Raw genomic sequence first — 17597 nt, 5'->3', positions numbered from 1 at the left:
ATTATACACCACGACCAAGTGGGATTCATTCCAGTTATGCAAGGATGGTTCAACATAAGAAAATCTATCAATGTAATACACCATATAAACGGATTGAAGGAAAAAAATCACATGACTATATCTATAGATGCAGAAAAAGCATTTGACAACATACAGCACCCTTTCCTGATAAAAACACTCCAAAAGATAAGAATACAAGGAAATTTCTTGAACATGATAAAAAGTATATACGAAAAACCTACAGCCAACATTGTTTACAATGGAGAAATCCTAAAATCCTTCCCTCTAAAGACAGGAACAAGACAAGGATGTCCATTGTCTCCCCTTCTATTTAACATCGTCTTAGAAGTACTTGCTTGAGCACTGAGGCAAGAACCAGATATAAAAGGCATTCAAATTGGAAAGGAAGAAGTCAAAATTTCATTATTTGCAGATGACATGATCCTATACATAAAAAACCCTGAGAGATCTACAACAAAGCTTCTAGAACTCATAAATGAGTTAAGTAAATTTGCAGGTTATAAGATCAATGCGCAAAAATCAGTAGCATTTCTGTACACCAATAATGAGCAAGATCAGGAGGAAATCAAGAAACAAATACCATTTAAAATAGTAAATTAAAAAATCAAATATTTAGGAATAAATTTAACTGAAGATGTAAAAAATTTATACACTGAGAACTATACGAGACTGTTCAAGGCAATCAAAGAAGACCTAAATAAATGGAAGAATATTCCTTGTTCATGGATAGGAAGACTAAATATTATTAAGATGTCTATCTTACCAAAACTGATCTACACATTCAATACAATCCTAATGAAAATAAACACAGCCTTCTTTAAGGAACTAGAAAAACTAACTATGAAATTTATTTGGAAAGGAAAGAGGCCCCGAATAGCCAAAGAAATATTGGAAAAGAAAAACGAAATTGGAGGAATCACACTACATGACTTCAAAACATACTACAAAGCTACAGTAGTGAAAACAGCATGGTATTGGCATAAGGAGAGACACACAGACCAATGGAATCGAATTGAAATTTCTGATATAGAACTCATATATATAGCCATATTATATTCAATAAAGCCACCAAACCCTCTCAACTGGGAAAGAGTGGCCTATTCAACAAATGGTGCCTGGAGAACTGGATATCCATATGCAGAAGAATGAAAGAGGATTACCATCTCACACCTTATACAAAGATCAAGATGGAACAAAGACCTAAATATAAGAGCCAAGACTACAAAGACCTTGGAAAGCAGTGTAGGGAAACATCTACAGGACCTTGTAATAGGAAATGGCTTCATGAATATCACACCAAAAGCACGAGCAGCAAAAGAACTAATAGATAAATGGGACTTCCTCAAAATTAAAGCCTTCTGCACCTCAAAGTAGTTTGTCAAGAAAGTAAAAAGGGAACCCACACAATGGGAGAAAATAATTGGCAACCATATATCTGATAAGAGACTTATAACTTGCATATATAAAGAACTCCTGTATCTTGAAAATAAAAAGATACACAACCCATTTAAAAAATGGGAAAAAGATTTAAACAGACACTTCTCCAAAGAAGAAATACAAAGGGCTAAAAAGCACATGAAAAAATGCTCCAAATCTTTAGCTATCAGGGAAATGCAAATCAAAACTAGAATGAGATACCATCTTACTCCCATAAGATTGGAATCTATGAAAAAAACAGAAGAATACAAATGCTGGAGAGGATGTGAAGAAATGGGAACACTCATCCACTGCTGTTGGGAATGCAGAAGGATCCAACCATTCTGGAGGACAGTTTGGCGGTTTCTCAAAAAACTAACCATAGATTTGCCATATGACCCAGCAATACCACTGCTGGGTATATACCCAGCAGAACTGAAAACAAGGACACAAACCAATATATGCACACCAATGTTCATAGCAGCATTGTTCACTATCGCCAAAAGTTGGAATCAACCCACATGCCCATCAACAGATGAGTGGATCAATAAAATGTGGTATGTACATACAGTGGAATACTACTCGGCTTTAAGAACAAATACACTACAAACACACGTGATAACATGGATGAATCTTGAGAACCTTATGCTGAGTGAAGCAACCCAGGCATTGAAGGACAAATGCTACATGACCTCAATGATATGAAACCAGCAAGCTGCCTCAGAGAGCTAGAGACTGGAAGATAGGCTTACAGGAAATTGGGGGGTGGAGGAAGGATGTGAGCCAACATCTGCTTGGGTGGAATCTACGATGAACTGGCGGTAAGTATGAGCACAAAGAAGAGATAAAATGGGGGCAAGGGGTTGCCTTTGGGTGTGGCTTTGTGGGTTTGAGGGGGGCTGGGGATGGGCAGATGGGTAATAGTGCCCAAAAAATTGGGGGGAGAGAGGGGCAACATACGAACATAGGAGAGTGTCAGTTGTTGGTTGAGAGTAAAATGCTGAGAAAAATGTATCAAAATATAATTAAGAGGGTTATCTGTCTAGGATGCTCAGAGGGGATGGTCTGACACGGGAACGACTCCTGGGGAATGTCTGAATGATCATTTCGCCAGGGTGGGTTGTACCATTGGATAGAGACCCAAGTAATGAGATTGGGGGTGGACCCACATCCTGGGGAGGACTAATGTCATCAAAAAAGAGGGAACTGTATCTCTCGAGAGAAAGGATGGCTCCCAGGGTATTAGGGCAGTTGAGCAAGTCAGGCCCTGAACACTGTTGCAAGTATCTCTCGGGAAATGGAGACTGGCTGTCACTGTGGGCCCCAAGGGGAGGGGAAAATGGATGTTGAATGAATGGAACCAAGGTACATGTGGGGTAAGAGAGGAGTTTCACGAGAGTATACAAGGATGGGTATAAAACATGTAATAGTACACCAAAATCATATAGGGGATGACAAACTAATAATGTAAACCATAATGTAAAACGTAGAATAACTAAAAATTTAGAAAACTGTATATCCTAAAGTATGGACCACAATGTAAGCACAGATGTCACCTTGTTTGAAAGCTATTGTCTCAAAGTCTGTACATCAGTTTAATAAATATGATATCAATAAGTTATAAGAATATCGCTGTGGAAGGGAATAGGTTTTATGGTGGATGTGTGGGAGTACTGTATATTGTATATATGAATTACTGTGATCTAGGGCTCCTGTGAAGAGAAGCTCAATAATTAGGAAAAAAGAAAAGAAAAAGATAGGATGTCGAATTTTTCCAAATCAACACGTATTCTATATCTAACCTTTAAACCCATCACTATATTCCATTTTACTAGTAAGGGATCCTGACATTATATTGGGCTTTACTTTTCAGGAAGTTTTGGATCACAGAGTGGTTCAACAATGGCAGTGGAGGAATACTGGTATAGGAAGTTATTGACAGGTGATATGTGGTTGACAGGGAGTTATACAGGGCATATGTCCAGGGTGCATGGTAATGTTTGGATATACTCATAGTGGCAACAATTAAAAACAACAGCTGGGGGGGGCACTGGGTTCCTGGCTGGGGGTGCTCTGTCATGGTTCCTAGGGGAGCAGCGGCAGTCCCCCAGGTGCAACGGTAAGGACCAGGAAGGAATGAGGGTCCAACAGTAAGCCCCTGATACTGGTGACTATGCTTGTGAGCCTATACACCTGAAATAAGAACAAGGCCTAGAGCAGCACTGTGTCTAGGAGTTTCCTCCTGACAGCCTTCATGTTACTCAAATGTGGCCAGTCTTGAAGCCAAACTCAGCATGTAAAGGCAATGCCTTCCCCCCAGCATGGGACATGACACCTGGGGATGAGCCTCCCTGGCACCAAGGGATCACTACCAAGTACCAGCTGATGATGCAACTAGAAAATTACCTTGAATTAAAGGTTCAGTGCGGACCAGCAGAATATCCCTGTCTACATATAGTAACAGGAGTTTAAAATGCTGTTTGACCTAATGTAAGGGGGAAATGGAAAGGAGAAATGAGTTTATATAGCTATGAGTCTCTAAAGAAGAGTCTGGAGGTTGTCAGAAGGATTGCCCTTATGTACACCTGAGCAGAGTCTCAGAGACAGATAAAGTAGATACAACCCCAGGTATTGGTTCTTTTGTGGGCTAAAGAGACCCACAGGCTCTATGGTCATGGCAGATGGGGTTCACTGCCATGTCAGATGGCCCTTCTTTGGAGCTGGTGTTTCTGCGTGATGGAGCTGGACACAGATGGGATCTCTTTTCACAAGACTTTCCTGCTACTTTACTGGAATTGTAGTTGATGCTGGGGTTTAAGATATATCTAGGGCATTGGAATCTCTGGACTGACAATATGATAGCCAGGCCCTGAGCATCAACAGACTTCAGCTCCTACAATTTGATTTATTGGACTCACCTCACTCAGCTAAGATGGAGTTGAAGAAGGACAACCACCACACCATGGAGACTAGAGTGCCTACAACTGAAAGCAGGAGGAGTGCATCCAGTATCCATGTGGAATCTAAGCCTCCTCTTGACATAGATATGCAATGGACACAACCAATCCAAGGTCCACAGAGAAAATGTGGCATTGGTTTGGGAAAAGTGGCCATGGTGGCTGCTGGGTGCAGGGAATGAGAGGAAGAGATGAGATGTGGAGGCATTTTTGGGACGTGGAATTGTCCTGGGTGGTGCTTCAGGGACAACTACCGGACTTTGTAGATCCTCCCAGGGCCCACTGGATGGAACGAGGGAGAGTATGGGCTATGATGTGGACCATTGACCATGAGGTGCAGCGATGCCCAGAGATATAGTTACCAAACGTAATGGATGTGTCATGATGATGGGGGAGAGTGTTGCTGTGGGGGGAGTGGTGGGGTAGAGGCGGTGGAGTTGAATGGGACCTCATATTTTTTGAATGTAATGTTTTTTAAAAATGAATAATTAAAAAAACTCAATAAAAAAAAGAAAATGACCTTGAATTAAAGGTTCAATGAGGACCAGCAGACTATCCCTGTCTACATATAATAACAGGAGTTTAAAATGCTGTTTGACCTAAAGTAAGGGGGAAATGGAAAGGACAAATGATTTTATATGGCTATGAGTCTCTAAAAAGAGTCTGGAGATTGTCAGAAGGATTGCCCTTATGCACACCTGAGCAGAGTCTCAGAGACAGATAAAGTAGATACAACCCCAGGTAGTGTTTCTTTTGAGGGCTAAAAGGAACCACAGGCTCTATAGTCATGGCAGATGGAGTTCACTGCCATGTCAGTTGGCCCTTCTTTAGAGCTGGTGTTTCTGTGTGATGGAGCTGGACTCAGATGTGATCTCTTTTCACAAGCCGTTCATGCTACTTTACTGGAATTGTAGTTGGTGCTGGGGTTTAAGGTATACCTAGGGGATTTGAATCTCTGGACTGACAATATGATAGCCAGGCCTTAACCTCAACAGACTTCAGCTCCTACACTCTGATTTATTGGACTTACCCCACTCAGCTAACATGGAGTTGAAGAATGTCAACCACCACACCATGGAGCCTAGAGTGCCTACAACTGAAAGCAGGAGGATTGCATCCAGTATCCATGTGGAATCTAAGCCCCCTCTTGACAAAGATGTGGAATGGACACAACCAAGCCAAGGTCCACAGGACGGAGGAATACAGTAAGGATTAGATTGGTCTTAATGATATTCTACTCATGAACTATTGTGGTTAATAATCAAGAAAATGTGGCATTGGTGTGGAAAAAGTGGCCATGGTGGCTGCTGGGTGTGGGGAATGGGAGGAAGAGATGAGATGTGGAGGCATTCTCGGTACTTGGAGTTGTCCTGGGTGGTGCTGCAGGGACAATTGCCAGACATTGTATGTCCTCCCATGGCCCACTGGATGGAACGTGGGAGAGTGTGGGCTATGGTGTGGACCACAGGCCATTGGGTGCAGCAATGCCCAGAGTGTACTCACCAGATGCAATGGATATGTCATGATGATGGGGGAGAGTGTTGCTGTGGGGGGAGTGGTGGGGTGTGGGCAGTGGGGGTGAATGGGGACCTCATATTTTTGGATGTAATATTTTTTTAAAAAATGAATAAATTGAGTAGAATTTGAAAAAAAGAAATATACATTACTGAAAGTTAACATATTAAGTGCTGTAATGTGTGATAGAGCATAAAGGAGAAATATTATGGGATCATTTCCATGAAAGGAGTGCCTATTTCTTTTACACTTAGATTCTAGTCCATGGTGGAATATTTTAGCAAAGATTAGAACTGCAAAACATCTACCATGAGAAAATGTAATAAACAAAAAGAAATTATTCAAAGTCAATAATAAATTGAATTTAAAATACGCTGGTTGGAAGCATTACCTGGTAGGGAATTAGACAAACAAGTCTGTACTAACATTTATTTAGAAAAAGGGTGAGACAAGTAAAGGGAAATAAATTGTGTGAGAGTTGTGAAAGAAGTGAAAAAAAAGAAAGAAAAAAATCATCAAATATTACTAGCAGCAGAAAAAATTGTAAATGTGGAAGATAAAAAATTGCATATATGATTACAATGTTATTGGAATAGAGTATGAGAAGGCTAAGAAACTGCAGTAAAAAGTTATCAAACATTTATAAGCTAATAAGAAAAAATATTAAAGAAACCATATAGCATAGCTTGAAATTGTATATGTATCTATGTGTGTTTGCATGTATGTGTGTTTTTATACATAAAGGATAAATTTGAATCTCCATTTTCATCTAGTATTCATCGAATACTAAAATTGCTGATATAAATCATATATTTGTGTTTATATATTTCAAGCATTAAATAATCAGGAAGTTAGAAGATATTTAGAGAACATTTTTATAATATTGAAATAAAGTAAAAATATGGAAAATGTGTAGGAATAAATGGTTTCGCTCCTACTGTGGTTGAAATAATTTTGTTGATTTTTCAAAATCATATGATGTGCTTATCAAGAAAAAATCAGTTCTGCCTCTGACATACCCTATCTCATTCTGCCACATAAGTTGAAAGCACACACTCAGAAATATCAATGCAGGAGATTAGAACCCATAAAATTTAATATCCAATTTTAGGAGATGTCAAAAGGATGAAGATAAAGAGTAGTACTCGATTTTTATCAATCCATAGATATTGGGAACCAAGGTTCTACATTTTCAAATATCTGGAGGGGAATATCATTGATAATAAACTTACAGAAAATTTAAATTTAAATACACATTATGATGTGATAAAAATGTCATACCAATGAATATGAAGGTCTAGAAATGTAACCCTCAGCTTTTGAAAGAGGGAAACCTGAATATAAAATTCTCAGTGATGTCTTTTCCTATGGGATATCTATGAAGATGACAGGTAGGTTCAAATCACTTTAAAAAGCTGTTATATTAAAATGCTCATTTACAATGAAAAATTTTAGCAAAAATAATAATGGAAAAGCCTATACTATGAGAAAAAGAAACACAAAAGCTAGAGTTCTCTTATGTCAAACATCATAGAACAAAGGCATGACAAAGTCTTCCTGTTATAGGGTAACTGTCAATTCTTGCAACAGTTATGATGCAATTTGTGAAGCAAAAAATGAAAATAAAATGTAAAAGAATTCTAAAAGGAGTAAAATACCTGGCATTAGTAGCAGATATAATTGTTAATATGGTTTAAAATTCTGCACAGGTAATGTGAGACTATTATTGAAAAGGGTTTTGAAAAGTCTATTGGTTCCATAAATTAGCAAGATATATCAACCATGAAGTAATTAAGAAAGAAAGAAAAAGAAACTAGAAAAGAAACTGTAGATTGCTGGATATATACCCAGAAGAACTGAAGACAAGAACATAAACTAATATATGCACACCAATGTTCATAGTTGCATCATTCATTGTCAAAAATTGGAATCAACCCAAATGCCCATCAACAGATGAATGGATAAATAAAATGTGGTATATACATACAATGGAATACTACTCAGCTGTAAGAAGGCATACAGTACAAGCACATGGGATAACATGGATGAGTCTTGAGGACCTTATGTTGAGTGAAGCAAGTCAGGCATTGAAGGACAAATACTACATGAACTCTCTGATAAGAAATAAGCAAACCAAGCTGTCTCAGAGAGCTAGAGACTGGATGATAGGCTTACAGGAAATTGGGGGAGAAGAGGAAGGCTGTGAGCTGATGCCTACATGGGTGAAATCTATGATAAGCTGGAGAGAAGTATTGTACAGGGAAGAGATAAAATGGGGGCATTGGAATACCTTTGGGTGGGGCTCTCTGGGCTTGAGGGGGCTAGAGTTGGAAAGGATGGGGCAGATGGCCCAAGGAATTGGGGGGAGGACTGGGGGGAACAGTTGACCATGGGAAATTGTCAGGTATGTGGTTGAAACTATAATGTTGAGAAAACTCTTTAGAAAATATAATGAGGAAGGATTACCTTTTTAAGATGCTTAAGGGGGGACATCTGGCACAGGGACAGGCTTCTAGGGAATGTGATGGTTCATTTTGTCATAGTAGGTTATAACATTGGATGGAGAACCATGCAATGAATGTGAAGGTGTACCCACATCCTGGGGAGGTTTGATGTTCTTAAACAGAGGGAATTGTCTCTCAAGATAATTGGTGGCTCCCAGTGGGTTAAACCATTCTAGTATGTCAAACCCTCAACATTGTTGCAACTATCTGTGAATCTGGTCCTTCAAGTAATGAAGATCGATTGCCACTGTGGGCCCTGAGGGGAAGGAGATAAAGGAATAATATAGATGGAAGCAGGGTACTGGGGTCAATGGAAGTGCTCCATAGGATCATGCAATAATGGACATAGGACATGTTAAATTACACCAAAAATGTATAAAAGCCTATAGGCTAAAATGTAAACCATAATGTAAAACATAAGGTAACTAAAAATTTAGAAAATTGTACAGTCTAAAATATAAACCATAATGTAAACCAAAATCGAACCATATTTGGTTGCTGTGTTTCAATATCTGTACATCAGCTGCAGCAAATAGAACATGGACATGTAAAAAGATCATTGCTGGGTAAGGGGGAAAACAGTTTGATGTTGGTTATATGGGAGTCCCCTATATTGTATATGTGAATTATTGTGATCTAAAACTTCTTGAAGACAAAACTAAAATTTTTTTTTAAAAAAGAATGTAGACACTGAGGAAGGAATGGAAGAAATTGCCTTGTCACTGTACATACAGGGCAACACCTATTACAGTGACGAAGGCAAAACATCAAAAACAAAGCTCTATAATATTTTTCATTTTTAATACCCTAATTTATTTTTACTTTATTTTGGTTTTTCTAAATTATTACGTATTCTGTTTCTAATCTTTAAACCCATCATTATATTTCATTTTCCTATTAATTGAATTTGGCAATATATTAGGTCTCATTTTTTAAGAAGTTTTAGAACACAGAGAGGTTCAACTATGGCAGGGGAGGAGCACTGGTGTGGCATGTTATTAAGGAGACACCTGATTGGGACGGAGTTCTCCAGGACATGTGTATAAAGTACATAAAAATGTTCAGTATATGTTGGGTATTTTCATAGTAGTTACAGTTACAAATGACAACTGAGTGAGGGCTGAGTTCCTAGCCAGGAACTCACATTCCCCAGTGGAACAGCAACAATCCCCCAAGGGCAATGGTAAAGACCAATGAAGAAGGATGGTCCAGCGATGAGCCCTTGATACTGATAACTGTATTTACGAGCTGGTATGTTTGAAATATGAATTAGGCCTAAAGCTGCAGGGTGCCTAAGAATTACCTCCTGAGAGCCTCCATGTTGCTCAAATATGGCCATTCTCTAAGCCAAACTCAGCAAGTAAATGCATTACCTTCCCCCCAGCATGGAACATGATCCCTGGGGATGAGCCTCTCTGGCACCAAGGGATTACTACCAATCACTAACTGGTGATGCAACTAGAAAGAGACCTTGAATATAAGAGTCAACTCAAGCCAGCAGAATATCTCAGCCTACATGTAGGATCATGTGTTAAAAACTGCTTTTTGACCTTGAATAAAAGGGGGAAATGGCAAAGACACATGAATTGATATGGCTAAGAGTCTTCAAAAAGAGTCGGGAGGTCATCAGAGGGGTCGCACTTATGCACACCTCAGCAGGACCCCAGAGAAAGCCAAAGTAGATACAACCCTAGGTACTGGTGCTCCTGAAGGCTACAGAGGCCCTCAGGTTCTATGGTCATGGCAGATGGCTCTGGAGCTCAGTGTCATGTCAGTGGGCCCTGCTTTGTAATTTGTGTTCCTGAGTGTGATGGAGTCGGACTCAGATGTGACCTTTCTACACATGCCTTTTCTGTCACTTTTACTGAAACTGTGGTTGGTGCTAGGGTTGGTGTATACTCACAAGACTTGAATCTCTGGACTGTCCATGTGCCAGCTGGTCCCTGAGCCTCAGCAGAGTTGCAACTCTTACTCTCTGGCTCGTTGGATTTACCCAGGTCAGCTAAGAGGGAGGTGAAGATGGTCAACCACTACACCAGGGAACTGAGAGTGCCTACAAACACAAGCTGGAAAATTGCATCCATTATCCATGTGGAATCTAAGCCCCCTCTCAATATAGAGGTGGAGTGGACATCACCATCCCAGGGTCCAAAGGATGGAGTAATAAAATATGGATTATAGTGGACTTACTAATATTCTACTATAGAACTATTGTGACTAGTAATGGAAGAAATTGTAGCATTGATGTGGAGAAAGTGGCCACAGTAGTTGCTGAGGGCAGGGAGAGGGAAGAAGAGATGTGATGTAGGGACATTTTTGGGACTTGAAGTTGTCCTGAATGATATTGCAGGGACAGATGCTGGACATTATATTTCCTGCCATAACCCATCGAATATACTGGGGGAGAGTGTAAAGTACAATGTGAACTATTATCCATGTGGTGCAGCAGTGCTCCAAAATATAGTCACCAAATGCAATGAATGTGCCACAATGATGAAAGAGGTTGTCGTTGTGGGAGCAGTGGGGTGAGAGGGTGGGGAGTATATGGGAACCTCTTATATGTTTTAATGTAACCTTTTTTGTTATCTGTATATCTTCCAAAAAATACAATTAAATAATGATGGTGTGGGATGGGGAGTAGGGTATATGAGAACCTCTTATGTTTTCTAATATAACATTTTGCATGTTCTATTAACTTTAAATAAAGATAATTTTAAAATAAGATTAAAATTAAAAATTGAAATAAATTATAGAAAGAATAAAGAGATTATAGGTTATATATATATATATATACACACCCATATATGCATATATGCAGCATAGATATACCATACCTTGTGGAGAAAATTACAAATTCCATTGAGAGAAAACAAATATTATAATAATTTTGTAGATATCATCAGTTGTTTAAAATGAGGTAGTTTTATTGAAGTAGAAGGAAGATTTGTAGGAAGAGAAAAATTACCAAAAACACACAATAAAAATATATTTCTGCACTTGACTACATTATGATGAAAATTTCTTTCTCTAGAACCAACATAAAGGCACTGTATTGGAAATCATAATCCACTTGTAATTTAACTTTTAAGGCTTAGAAAGGAATTCCAAAGAGGAAGCACAAAAATCTTGTTTTAGACAAAGCAGTGTCTTCTTCACCTTTGTTATTGAATGAAAATAAAATGTGTAACCACATGATACTGCCACAAAATCGGTAGAATGGGAAAAAATATATCTGGATGGACCAATTTCTTGTGAGGTTGTGGAGTCAAGAACATGGATACCTTGCTTCTTTATGTTCCTAATTTCATACAACTTCTTTGGAAACTCATTTGTTATAGTTTTAATCAGCTAAGACTAGTTTAGAATGCAGTATTTAGTAATAACTTTTAGTTGGTGCTGGGGCCACAATGATTGCTTTCCACACATGACACACATCTGTTTGGGGTGGCTATGGCTTTGCTTCATATGATCCACATTTGAAGAGCAGGCTATTGGAGAACTTATGTATGGAATGTTATTGGATCTTGTGACAGATTTAAAAGATAGTAAATAGAAATGCCTATGTCAAGCAGCAGGAGAGCATGAGAAGGGCAGGAAGTGTTGCAGTCTCCTGGACCCCAAATGATGATGTGACTGGGGCTTTGCCAACCTCCTATGCCTACATTTTCAATCTCAGAGTCTGTTGACTGCAATTTTGCTGCTTATATGTACCTGTGCTTATATACGGTCCTTGGCACCCAACCTCCTGGACAGAAATCAAACTGGACTCTTGGGTTTATTTTTGGAAGTGTGCCAGAATAGGTGAAGAAAGAGGATGGCCTTCAGTTTCCTGTTCTTAAAATAATTTGGAATAATGCCAGCATTTGATTGCTGCCAGATTTCAAAATGAAAAAGAACTTATATGAAGAAAATAATGGAAAGCGTTGCTAACACTTTTATCTCTTAATATTGAATGAGATAAATTTACAGCTGTTACTCTTTATTTTTGTTATTGGACCAATGTTCTATTAAGATGTAACCAAACTCAAAGAGTTTAATCTGTCTGTAACAGTCGACTGCAGTACTGTCACTACAATATTACATTCTGCAAATGTCTTCTGTTTTGTTAGATACCAATTTTTGGTGAGTCATCTCTAAGGAACATAGAAAACTATTGGCGAATTACTCAAGGTCCTTTAAGTGTGATTTGGAAATGATAAATATAAAATGAGACCTTTTTTGGACTAGCCTTTTTATTGGAGGAAAAGGGGGCTCAATTTGTGTTGGTAAGGAGTGTATATATTTAATAATGCTTCTTTTTCTCTGGCAATACCAACATTGTTTAACCTGAGAACTTCTACTCTTAGTAAACTCTGTAGTTTATTACAGAGTCTTTAAAATATTTCAAATAACCCTCTGCAGTTCTGAAGGATAAAGAAATGAGATGTGACTTCAGAGTATATTGGGGAGAAGTTCATATTTAACATGAGAGTTTACTTGCAACAGTGTTCAGGTCCTAAATTGCTCAGCTGCCCCAAAGCCCTGTGAGCCACCCTTTAGAATAGCCAACTTGTATAGTGGCCTCTGAAACTTCTGATCAAGTAGAGATAAATGTCTAAAGCATAAACTTGACATGACCAGCTTGCTGTGCATCTCTGGAAAAGATTACAGTACTCTTCCAATGTGAAGAGAAAAATAGAACAATTATGGAATAAGGGGAAAAGTATATATATTAGCTCCTTTTTTTTAAGGTTTTTTATTTTTATCTTTTTATTTTTAATTATTGCTCCCCCCTCCCATTGTTCTGTGTCCATTTGCTGCGTCTTCTTTGGCTGCTTCTGTTGTCAGTGGCATGGGAATCTGTGTTTCTTTTTGTTGCATCATCTTGTTGTGTCAACTCCCCATGTGGGCAGCACCATTCCTGGGCAGGCTGCAATTTCTTTCGCTCTGGGTGGCTCTCCTTACAGGGCACACTCCTTGTGCATGGGACTCCCCTATGTGGGGGACACCCCTGCATGGCAGGGCACTCCTTGCATGCATCAGCACCACACACGGGCCAGCTCCACATGGGTCAAGAGGCCTGGAGTTTGAACCGTGGACCTCCCATGTGGTATATGGATGCCCTAACCACTGGGCCAAGTCCGCCCCCCTATATTAGCCCTTAAATTCACAAACATTGCTTTTGCTCACATTTTGTTGGTCACATGGTGTTATGTGACTCAATCTGCTACTAATGATTAGTGACTCGATTTTCCTTCTTAAAAATGGTACTGCATGACAGAGAGAAGCCATTTTATATTTTGTCATAATCTGCAAAATTGTGCAGGACAGTGTAAATCTTAATGTAAAGTGTAAACCATAGTTAGTAGCAATGCTTCAATATGGGTTCATCAATTTTAACAAATGTACCATGGTAATGAGGGATGTTGTTGATGTGGGAAAGTATGGGAGGGGGAAGGTATGGCACATATGGAAATCCCTTATATTTTTTATATAACATGTAATTTAAAGCTTCTTTTAAAAAAATTAAATATAAAAAGAATGGTACTACAGAGAAGGCCACCTCAGCAGGGGCATGGGATATTTTGAATAATAGAGCAAATGAGAATTTATTTATTAAATTGTAGATGTATCTGCTATGTACCATTTTATTTCCAGTCAGAATTATGATTATCTGTAAGATGAAAAAAAAAAAGGTTATGAAAAGACAGAGAAACATGTTAAAAATCTAGCATCCTGGAGTGTTTACACTGAGACTATTTTAATATTTACTCTTTGAAATCTAAATGTGATTTTGGAAATAATTGATTCTTCCTTCCAATGTACAGTACATAGTCAAAATAGCCTGCTGGATGTTGATTAAGTTTAGAATATTAAAATTTTGTTCAACACACTCATCAAATATCTATTAATGTTTATTCACTTCCTTGAAGTTACTATCTAAAACTTAAATCATATTTGACCTTTTTAACTGATATATATTGATTCTAATTTCATTAATATCCCTTCCTTGGAAAGTACAAATTTCATTAAGGTAAAAATAAATCACTCATAAAAAATTACTATCATTTAAGTTCATTTCTTCAGTTGATAGCCAGTTTCTAAATATTACAGTAAACAATGCTATAGTATAAAACGACAGTTGAAGATCCACTCAATTATAACTGCAATAACAGAAAGAGGTAGTGGGTGGCAGTTTCATTAATTAATACTTTTCAATGTTGTTTGGACAGTTGTATATTCACATAGGATAAAAATTAATTTCACTTCTACCTCTCATATTCAGAAATGGTATAGATTAAGAGTCAAAATATGACAGTCTAAACTAGAGTAGATTTAGAGATTAACAATGGATAATGTCTTCATGATATCAGGCTAACCATCATGTATATTTTGTATTTCTCATACAGAAACAAAATGCAAACCACAATGAAAAAGATTGATAAATTTATTATAAAAGAGTTAAGGATTTCTTTTCCTCAAAGGATTTAGAAAAACTCAACAATTTATGTAGCAAACCAGGGAAATGTATGTCAAATAATGTAGACATGAATTTCACAAAAAAGAATTCCAGACTGACAATAAAATATGTTAAAACTTTGAAATATAACCTGTGTGTGTGCATAGGAAAGTTGAGAGAAAAGAACTTTCAAATATTAATGGTATATGCATTATGTTATGATCAACAGTGATGAAAGCAATGAGAGGGTATTCATAAGTTCATCTTTATATATTTTGGAAGACAGCATGTGAAAACTGGTGCCTAATGAACAGAGGAGAAGCCTTAGATAAAAAGTGGGACTGATGCTCATGGCTACCTAAAAATACAGCAGTCTGGATCTTTTGGTGGAGGAAAAAACATGTAATGCTGAGTCTTGGTATACTGACTTAGATTTTGCTTAGTCTCATCATGTTAACACCAGCAGTACTCAGACTTCGGTTGGCTGCCATGTTCAGGTTTATATTATCAGAGGGTGCCTCTGTGATAAAACAGAAACTGTGAGGAGAAAACAGTTATGGATTAAAGCCTGTGAGGAAAGATTACCGCAACACGGCCCTGAGAGGACCAAAGCAAACTGCAGCAGCACTACATTTCATTAAGCAAAAGCTTTTCTTTATTTTGGTTACCTTTGCTCACACAAGGAAATATCTGACATATCCATAGCTGGATAGAAACTTAAGGAACAGACAGCTCAGGGTCTAAATCCCAGAGGTAGCACAGAAAATATTAAAATATACAACTTGCAATGAACAATTACAAGATAAACAAAAGCAACAAGGGACTCCTAAACAGCTCTTAGTAGATTTATTTACCATTTTAAATTGTCTACTTAAGACTATAAAGCATAGGAAGGTATCAGGTTTTGAATAAGAAAGAAAGTAAACATTGTCATATTACCCTAAATGAAATGAGACAATTAGTGGATAGTGGATCATTTTTAAACCTCTGGTTAATTTAGCCAAAGAGATGAAGAATGACTTTTCATCTCTAATTTGCTACCAGAAAATAAATCACTGACTTAAGAATTCTAAATGGTTTAGGGAAATTGTATTTACATATATATATGTGTGTGTGTGTGTGTGTGTGTGTGTGTGTGTGTAATTTTTAGGCATTAAAAATCATTAAGTATACTTCAAAGAAATTTGAATATCATTTCTCATAATGTATTAAAATACAAATATATAGAAAATATGTGAAAAATAAATTAACATTATAATATTGAGATAAAATTGTATTTGATGTTTTAAAGATTATAAGAAAAAAACTCAGAAAAATTATCAGGTTAGAGAAAAAAGTTTCTTGACCGATATAGCCTAATTCTTCAAGGAAATATTAATTAAAAACATATGCTTGGAAATATGAGTTTAGAGCTTCAGATATCCATAAAATAAAATACCAAATTGTAGAAAAAATTAAAATGGAGTTGAAAAAGAAAACTATTAGAAATTGGTCAGGAACCTGAGGAATAAAGATCAGTGGATCTACATAATAAAATATGATGGATAATATATATATATATGTATTTAAATAATATATATGTATTTATATATATGTAAATTTAAATACAACTCAAGAGTTGGTACAAAATAAAATCAAAATCCCCCAAGGAATACCCAGAAGTTTATCCATCACCTTTGTTTTTTGTTTTTTTTTTTATTTTATTCATTTTGTAAAAATATTACATTCAAAAAATATGAGGTCCCATTCAACCCCACCACCCCCACACCACTACTCCCCCCCCCAGCAACACTCACTCCCTTTATCATGACACATCCATTGCATTTGGTAAGTACATCTCTGGGCATCTCTGCACCTCATGGTCAATGGTCCACATCATAGCCCATACTATCCATCACCTTTGTAAGACTATAACTTAACTATAAAATTGGACAGAGATATCTTTCCCAGAAAACAGCTGTTCAGATGACCCAGATAGCAATACAATTAATTTTTATAAGAAATATGATGGTGTCATCATATTGAAATATAATATATTGAAAATATAAGAAAATAATTCAGTTATTAGAGGAACGTGAACAATTCAGACTTTTACCAGGGTTACTGCTTTTTAAACATTTTATTTAAAAATACTTTCAAATACAAGACAATTAATTAAAATAATATGAACTCTATAGAAAGAATACAGACAAAACTGGTAAGTGCAGTTTTCAATTTCAAGAAATTTCACATTGATTTAAAGTTTATGGTGTACAGTTCAATTTTTTCCCTCGTCCCCAAGCTATCATTCTTGGCCCCCTCTCCTCTCTTATTAGATTACATCCAGAATTATGTATTGTGTTTGTCATTGTCTCTTTAGTTGCTCATTCTGTTTTTTAAATTGTGGGAACCTATACAAAACATAAGCTTTCAGGTATCAGTCCCTCCAAGCATGCCATCAGAGACATCCAGGGTGTCTGCTATTTACTCTGCTTTGGTCCCCTCATCACCTTCCATTGCCCAGACTTCCCCATATCCAAAACAGGAACCCCACAGACATTACCCATTAACTCCCTGTATTCCTATACCCCTCAACATGCATACTTTGCTACTTAAATTATAATTCCTTTCTATGTGAGTGTGGGTATTCTCCAATGTCTAAATTGTCATTACCATGGGGCTTAAATTAAAATCCTAAATATCCAACACTCCCATTTCCTTTGATACCAAATTACCTTCAATCTTATACACAAACTATATTCCTAT

This window comes from Dasypus novemcinctus, chromosome 29, assembly GCF_030445035.2.
Source record: "Dasypus novemcinctus isolate mDasNov1 chromosome 29, mDasNov1.1.hap2, whole genome shotgun sequence".
Taxonomy (NCBI): Eukaryota; Metazoa; Chordata; class Mammalia; order Cingulata; family Dasypodidae; genus Dasypus; species Dasypus novemcinctus.
This window is presented reverse-complemented; position numbering follows the sequence as displayed.